The sequence below is a fragment of the Ambystoma mexicanum genome, chromosome 4p, assembly GCF_040938575.1.
Source record: "Ambystoma mexicanum isolate Mex_15411 chromosome 4p, UKY_AmexF1_1, whole genome shotgun sequence".
Taxonomy (NCBI): domain Eukaryota; kingdom Metazoa; phylum Chordata; class Amphibia; order Caudata; family Ambystomatidae; genus Ambystoma; species Ambystoma mexicanum.
In genome coordinates this window covers 521,320,969-521,329,844 of record NC_090927.1, presented here as the reverse complement: position 1 = coordinate 521,329,844, position 8,876 = coordinate 521,320,969, and positions in this window count along the sequence as shown.

The following is an 8,876-nucleotide window of genomic DNA, read 5'->3' as shown; positions in this document are numbered from 1 at the left end:
AGTAGTTCTAGGGAAGTCAAAACCTTGTTATACATATTTAGTATAGGTGAAGCCTATTATTTGGGAGTAAAAGACCAATGGTTACTTTCAGATTACACTCAGTAATACGAGGGCAGTAGGCCCTTCCAGTTGTACAGTGACTCTTGGAACAAATCACATAAACAGCCAACTCGACAATATACTTTTGGTGAATGGTGAAACGCTTATCCTAGGTGCAGTAAAAAAAAACCTATAACTAATTTTGTCATAACACACAGTTATATCAGGTGAGTGAAACCTAAGGATGTAATATACAATTACAGATGCTTTTGAAATCAGGGAACCCCAGATTGAGGTAAGCAATAACTCTGGTAACGTATTTTGGAAGGCACACAGCTAACACAAGGTAAGTAAAACCTGCATACCTTAACTTTACAATGAAGGGGAAAGTAAAACCCAATGTCACACTTTACTGAATAGTTATTCTAGGTAGGCAACAACCTAATGTAGACTTATTAAGGACAGGCTAGCAGCAAGTCAGGGGACACTCATACAGTTATCCTAACAGGACTAACCTGGTGAAACCAACACATTACTTTTGTAAAGAGGCACAACCTAAACGAGGAGAGTAAAATACCTTCACATCTACTTTCTATTAGACTGGCAAAACAGTGGCTAAGGAAGAAAGGATATTGACCATACTTTTAAGACTAGAAGTGCATCTCACATTCAAGATAAGTAAGAACTTTTGTAACTGTTCACTCTTAGAATTACAGTTACCAACCAACTCTATTAAAGTGAGTAAAACACTTGATTTGTTTTCTAGGCAGGCATCCCAATCCTTTCAAAGTCTTTCCCTTATTCTTGGAGCATGAGTGTTCTCAGTGGCAGAAGGTGGAGGTCACTAGGACTAGCGACCAACAGGCAGTGTTAGAATAAGTTCTTTAGTAGCAAAAGTCAGAGTTCCTTATGAAAACTGGGCAAACAGGTGAGTACTTTACTTTTAGAGTTAGAAGAGGGTCCAGAGGGTACACAGAAGACACCCTAGCAGGATTCTGGTAGTGGGACTGGGTGCACCGGATGAGGGACCTCCCAATCACAGAAAACACCCCAGGACTACACAGAAATCCCAAAAGGCTTAAGGTAAGTGTATACCCAAGCCAACGCAGTACCTTAGCAATGAAGAAGAGATTGCAGATGGAGAACTTCGGGGTCTGCAGCCAAATACCCGGTCAGTGGATTCCTTGTCCTGGAGACTGAACACAAGACCTCAGAAGGGACTTTGCAGCAGGGATCAATGAAGAAGGCTCTAGGAAAGATATCCCTCATGGCTGAATTCAGTTCTGCGGATTTGGCGCCTTTTCAAGGAGCACAGAATAAAGCTGAATATTGCAGTTGAACTCTCGTTGCTACAAAGATTCAGCACCCCTGTGAGGGGACTTTTCATACTCAATTCATGTCTCTTGAGAAACACCAGGATGCCCACGAAGTTTCAGTGCATTCAGAATTCGGAAGACCGTGCACCGCGCAGTGGCAGAAGGTCCCAGTGTATTGGAGTATTGCAAGAACGCAAGTTCACAGCAACCCCTGGGATGGCCCAAAATGCAGGACTTCTTGAGTCTGGTGGGTCTCACTAGGCTTTGGGTCTGGTTCATCGTTTTCAGAGTCCCCAGATTGATTGGAAGGAAGGGCTGCAGCAGGCTCCGATAACACAGCAGGCACTCCGGTCTCTGGAAATCATCTCCACCGCTTTTCCTTCATCATTGTTAGGCAGAATTATATGGAGTTCCCTTTGGGAACACCACACACAATTAAGACTAAAAGTGACAGTGAAAATTCACCTTTGGTACAAGCCTGTACTCCATAGTAAAGTGGTAGTGATGGCTGAGCAGCCAGACTTATCTCAAGAGTAAGTGAGCAGTATCAATAGTTACACAAAGGACAGCAATCACTATGATTCAAACAAACACTCACTCAAGGTTGCTGAGTAAAAGAATATACATTTATTTACACATCAGTTGTATAACATTTCATTAAAGTAAAGCAGTTGAAAAATCACACTCTAAATACACCACACCACTCCCAATAGATTTTGGACAAGTTAAGCTCAAAAATGAAGTGTGAGCAAAATGGCACTCCAATAATTTAAAAGGGAGGGAAAGACAAAGTTAGGCACAAATTGCGCAGCACAAACAGGTAAGTAAGCAGGGCAATCTAGAAATAGGAACTACAGTGATGCAATCAAATCAAAAAGGCTTAAGGCCAAAGTCAATAGGACAAAAGTCGTTTGCTCAAGATCACACAGTTCAGGGTAGTTCGCGGTTAAGTCTTTGCCAAGAGTTCGAGATGAAGTTGATCGACAGAAAAGTTAGTTTACAGAGCAGAGAAGGACAAGTCCTCGGATTGGCGAAAGGTTTCACACAACCTGTCCACATACAAAGGCACGTCACCCTCTGACCGTAGGACTGACTATAAATAAGGTCAATTTAACCACGTCACCAGGGTGTGACATCCGAGATATGGGGAGGTCTAATCTCGTCCGGCTGGATGAAACAAACAACCAGATTTGTGCAGTACTTCTAAATGGATAAGTAGCTGTAGCTGAGGTGGACGTTCCTGGCAGGTCCTGCATGCTCACGGTTCCTGAAGCGACTGTCGGACTGACATGAAGTAGGAAGACTTAAAACACAAGCAGGGTCCGACCTTGCTGGCTATCCGGTTCACTGTAGCTCTGTACAGCAAATTCGACCAGAGGAGGGAGTCCTGGCTTGCAGTTTGGGTGAACTGGTTGGTCCCACGAGGTCAGAGGAAGAAGATTCCTGGTAGATCTTCTCTGTCATTGGAGTCTGAAGATTCGGACCTGCAGCAGGGCTTCACCGGGCGGTTCAGTCATTGTAGGAGTCCTCTTCTGTCAGCTCCTCTTTGGTTCGTTCATTCCAGTGGCGACTCTGCCTTTCCAGACCCAGAGACCTGCTTTTTATGCAGTTTTCCCCCATTCACACAGCCTGGCTGTCAATCACACAGCAGGGTGGCTATCCCAAAGGGACAGTCACCACAGCCAATCAGATTAGAGTGTGACATGGGTCTCCAAGGAGACCCTCTGCAGGGATGTAAACCCCTCCCTCACACCCTGTCCCCCCAGACATACAGGCTCATAAGGAGGGCTTCGGTGTAGAAGCCTGCGAAAAGACGGTGAACAAAGGAAGCAAACCTGTTTTGGCACGTGGAGTGAAACACAAGAAAGGCATTTTCAAAAAGAAATGGCCAGGGTGATTGCCAATCGCTTTCTCCCGGTTATGCCTTACATGGTACATGAGGACCAATCCGGTTTTGTCCCTGGCAGATCCACATCACACAATATTCGACGGCTTCTCAACGTGATGGCCCGCATTGACCAGAATGTGAGTGCGGTGGCGGTTACCTTGGATGCCCAGAAGGCTTTTGACATGGTTTCCTGGAAATACATGTGGCTGGTCCTGAAGACCATGGGCGTTGGTCCTGGGATGATCTCGTACATCAGATTATTATACACCTCCCCAGTTGCCAGAGTTCGCGTTAATTCTCAAACTTCTGCTCTGTTTCCTCTCTTTCGGGGCACCCGTCAGGGCTGCCCATTCTCCCCAATTCTGTTTGCTCTTGCCATTGAGCCTATGGCAGACTTCATCAGGGAACGGCACATGCGCAGAGGGATACGTCTTCAGGGCACCCCCGAAATTTTCTCCCTGTACGCTGACGACGTCCTGCTGTTCGTCAGGGACCCAGATTCCCACCTTGACCCTCTCCTCTGGGACATCACTCGCATCGGGACATTCTCAGGCTTCACTATAAATTACACCAAGTCCGAACTTTTCCCCCTCACGCACTCCACACATCAGCCGGCCACTGAGTACCCGCTCCGGTGGTCTCCCAACGGGATCAAATATCTGGGGGTTCATATGTCCTTGACTAGGGAGGCTCTTTTGACTGACAACTATGTGGCAGTGGCTGCACTGGCCGAAGCCAAACTGGAGCGCTGGCGCTCTCTTCCCTTATCACTAGCCGGGCGGCTGTCACTGGTCAAGATGATACTGCTCCCTAAGTTTTTGTACACGTTTACTAATGTTCCCATCTGGCCTGGAAGGAGGTACTTCACTGATCTACACAAGCTGTGTGCTCAGTTCTTGTGGCACTCTGGCGCTGTGCGGAAAAAGTGGGGCGCTATGACTCTTCCCTACGACAGGGGCGGGTTCACGGCCCCTGACTTGATGAGCTATTGGACCGCAGTGCAGGCACAATTTGCCACGTATTGGTACCCTGGTCCTCCTTCTCGCCCGCATGTCAAGCTTGAAACCCTTGCTGCCTCTGGTGCTAATATTATGTCCCTACTCTTACATCGGAGATATGAGCCTGACTCTCCCATAGACCCTGTCCAGGCCACCTTACTGGCCTGGAGGCGGATATTCGCTGCAGGCTCCGAAGCTCACCCTTACTACAAATGGCTCCCCGCATGGCAGGTCCCCGGATTGGAACCCACGAATGACACAGCCCTGGCACGGCACTGGCGGGACCTGGGTTATCTGGCCCTTACTGACTTCTACCCGGATGGGGTATTCATAACGCCACAGACGTGGAAGCCAGCCCACTCGGGCTCACCACTTGAGCTACTACAGTATTATCGACTCCGTGCAGCGTTCCGGGCGGCTTGGCCCGTGTTCCCCAGCGAACCCCCAGACCACCCTGCCATCTCCTATATTGCCAACTCCGGGGGGGCGCGTGGAGTGGTCTCATCATTGTACAAACTCCTACTCACCGCTTCAGCACCACCCGCCCTCCAAGGCGAGAGAGGACTGGGCCTCTGAACTGGGGGTTGTCATTTCAGAACAATTGTGGGGTAAAATGTGCTCCCACACCAGTAGGGTCTCCCTTAATTTTCGACATCGCACTATACAGTACAAACTGCTGAATAGGCTATACTTTACCCCACGCAGACTTTCCAAATTCGCCCACTCCGACACGCGACTTTGCCCCCGTTGCGGGGCGGAGGATGCAGGTCATCTCCACATGTTCTGGGATTGCCCTAACCTGGCCCCATTCTGGGACGAGATTATTAAGACCATGTCCGGTCTCTGCGATGCAGTGCTCGAGCCTGATCCGTTGGGGGTGTTGTTTGGTCTATGGGTTGATAAGGGGAGGCCAAACTGCTAAACGTATGTTGCGCAATTGCTAAAAAATGTATCCTTCAAAACTGGAACTGTTCGGCCCCTCCTACCTTCCAGAAATGGCTAAATCTAGTGACCTGGTCCCGTAACTGTGAGGAGGACTACATCACTACCCTTCCAGGCCGGTCCCGGCCCAAAAACATTTGGACTGCCTTCAACAGCTACCTTAACTGCCTCGACGCTGCCCCTTTGGCCGACAGCTCGCCCTAGGCCCCACTTCTGTATATTGTGCTCCCTAATACGTTACTCAGCCGATCTCTGTCTGACAATGTATATTGTTGTTTGTGAACATTCCTGTGCAATGTACCTTGTTATGCTTGAAGACTATACTCTCGACCTGTTGTGTGTGTATGTCAACTACCACTGCCAGCAAAAAATAAAAGTTTAAAAAAAAACAAAAAGAAATGGCCAATAAACCCAACCCGAACTGTATACAAACATATATGGTCTAGCGGGTTTAAGTTTGAGGCTACCAAGATAGCCTAAAACAATACCAGGGTTATTTAAGATAACCGCGGTAGGAAAGATAGGGTAGTTACCACTGCCACCTGCCAAGACTTAATGAAAAGGGAGCAAAACAAGACTCCAAGAGAAACAGACACAAAGGGATAAGTATTAACCCTTTCAAGTACTTTATGTAAGATATTTTGTACTGGGTCTGTGTATTTAAAGAGACTCATAATGTCAATGGCAACTTTACATGTTCTGGGAGACAGTAGTCAGGCCCAGAAAATGGAGTCTGAGTTGGGAAGTCTAAAAGACAACCGTGTGTCACTGCACTAAAGGAGCTGTGTAACACACAGTAAAAAGACGATGCCTGTGGAGTAGGTGAGGCTCCACAGTCTATGAACACAAGAACATGTTAAACACTCACAGCAAAACACATGTAAGAGTGGGGCAAAAGGCTCACACTATGACCAAGTGAAAAAAATAAATACTAGAAATCCAGCAAACCTGCTGAGGGACTCAGTAGGTAAGGGAAATTAGCCATCCTGGAGAATTCTCCCCAACACTCAACCCCCCCCGACTAAGATACAGGAGGATTTAATCCACTCCTGTATGAATCTCTACCTCTAGTCAGTTAAAAACATCCTAGAGAGAGCATCAGCATTTTGGTGGTGACATCCTGCACTGTGCTCAATGGTGAAATCAAACCCTTGCAGGCAGATTAACCATCTTAGAAGTTTTGGGTTCTCCCCTTTCATTTGCATTAACCATCTCAAGGGTTGGTGGTCTGTCTGAATCACAAAAGTAGATCCATACAAGTATGGTCTAAACTTCTTCAGAGACCACACAATGGCAAATACTCACACTCTATGGTTGCCCACCTTGTTTCTGGTTCCTTCAGTTTCCTACTGATAACGCAAATAGGGTGCACCCTACCTTTCTCATCCAGTTGACTAAGGACTGCACTTATACCTGTATTGGATGCATATGTCTGCACAATGAAGGGTGAAGGGTTGGTGATAATCAAGAGCTCTTAGGACTGGAGCTTGACAAAGGGCTTTCTTCAGGTTTTCAAAGGCTTGAGTGCACTCCTCATTCCATCTAACCTTTTTAGGGAATTTTGGAGAGGAGATCACATTCAAGGGAGAAGCTATGGCACCATAGTTCTCTATGAAATGTACCTAGGAAAGCTCTCACTTGGGTTTGAGTAGTAGGAGTGGCCCAGTTTTGTACAGCTTGTACTTTGCTAGGCAATAGCCTTATTTCACCTCCTCCTCCCTCATGACCAAGGTAGACCACTTTCCTCTGACCAATTTGACATTTGCTTGCCTTTATGGTCAGATGGGTCTGCACAAGAGCCTGCAAAACATATCCTAAGTGATCAATATGTTCTTTCCATGTAGGGCTGAATATTGCAATGTCATCCAAGTATGCCATGCATACTTGGGAATGCATCCCAAGTATGGGATTGACCATCCTTTGGAATGTAGCAGGTGCATTCTTTAGTCCGAAACTGGTAGAGGCCTGCTGGGGTTGAGAATGCAGTTTTCTCCTTGGCATGATCTGTAAGGGCTATTTGCCAATAGCCTGATGTCAGATCAAATGTACTGAGGTACTTGGCTGAACCAAGTCTATCCACCAGTTCATCTGTATTTGGCAAAGGATGTACATCAGTGTTAGTGACTACATTTAGAGCTCTATAGTCCACACAGAACCTCAACTCCTTGGATCCTACCTTTGGTACTAGAACAACTGGACTAGACCATGGACTTGTAGAGGGCCCTATATCCCCGAGATCAAGCATCTTGTTGACCTCTCCTTTGATGTGGGATCTCACATGTTCTGACATTCTGTAACCTCTGCTTTTCACAGGTAAACAATCATCTGTGAGACTATCATGCTGGCCCCAAGGGGGCAGGCCCGGTGAAAGTAAAAACAGGGAGGCAAACTGATTTAACAGAACTTTGCACTCCTCCTGTTGTTCCGAAGTCAGTTGAGAGGAGAGATTGACTCCTTATATTTTCTCATCCAAAGGTTGGCTTCTGAGGAGGTCAGGTAGAGGTTCACTCTCCTCCTCTTCTTGAGCTGAAGCTAGAAGCAAAGCTCCCACTTCTGGTCTTGAGACATATGCCTTCAAACGGTTGTTGTGAAAGACTCTGGGAGCATCTGTAGGTCTGCCTAAGTCCACCAAATAGTTCACCTCTCCAAATTTGCCCACAACCTTGAAGGGTCCTATCCATTTGCCCTACAAGGCCCTCTGCCTTGTTGGCACCATAACTAATACAAGCTGGTCTTGAGTAAACTCAACCATGCTGCCTTCTGGTCATGCCAATGTTTGACCAGAGCCTGGCCTGCTTTCAAGTTATCACTAGCTTCTGCCATTGTTAGGCAGAAACCTGTGCAGTTCCCTTAGGGACCACTGCAAAAGGCTTAAGACTACAAGTGTTGGCAGTAAACCCAATTTGTAGCAGTCTGTACCACCCAGATTTACCTGGTAGCTGTGGCTGAGCAGCCAGACTTCTCTCAAGAAGAGTTAGACAGTATATAGAGTATACAAAATAGGTACCAAAATACAGTGCAAACACAGACCAGAGCTTTGGTAACAAAGTATATAATTATTTATTTAAAGACACACTTAGAAACATTCCAGCACTATTATTGTAAGAAAGTTCAAAACACAGTCACTATTAATATATGTAAATCCCTTATTCCTTATTAGACAGGTCTTAGTTAACACCACTTATTTTCAGACAGAGGTGAGCGCGTAACTAAAGATGGCACTCCAATAAATTATCAAAAAAGGAGGGAAAAGGCAGAAATTAGAAAAGCACAAAACACAATACACAATAGGCAGGAAAGTCAAAGTTTACTTGTGAGCAAAAAGTTCAGAGGCCCGGCTCCCTCTTAGAGAGAGTAGGACACCAATGCGCCCAAGATCACACAGTTTAAAAGGCTTGAAAAGTCTTGCAGAGAGTTTAAAAAGGAATCAGTTCAGCTCAGAAAAGTTCAGTAAGCCAACCTAGGGCCAACCCAAGTGGTAAATTGAGGATTTACGAGACACCCCACACAGACCGTTGAGAGGGAGGCCAGGCGGACACAGTACCTCAAAAGTGGGGAGAATCCTCCAGCGGGGGTAGTTGTTCCTGGCAGTGGGTGTAAGTCGTGGCGTCGTCCAGAGGAAGACAAGATCTCCACGTGGAGGAAAACTGAAGGTCGTTGCACTGCCAGGGAAGAAACCAGCCGCGGAGTTCT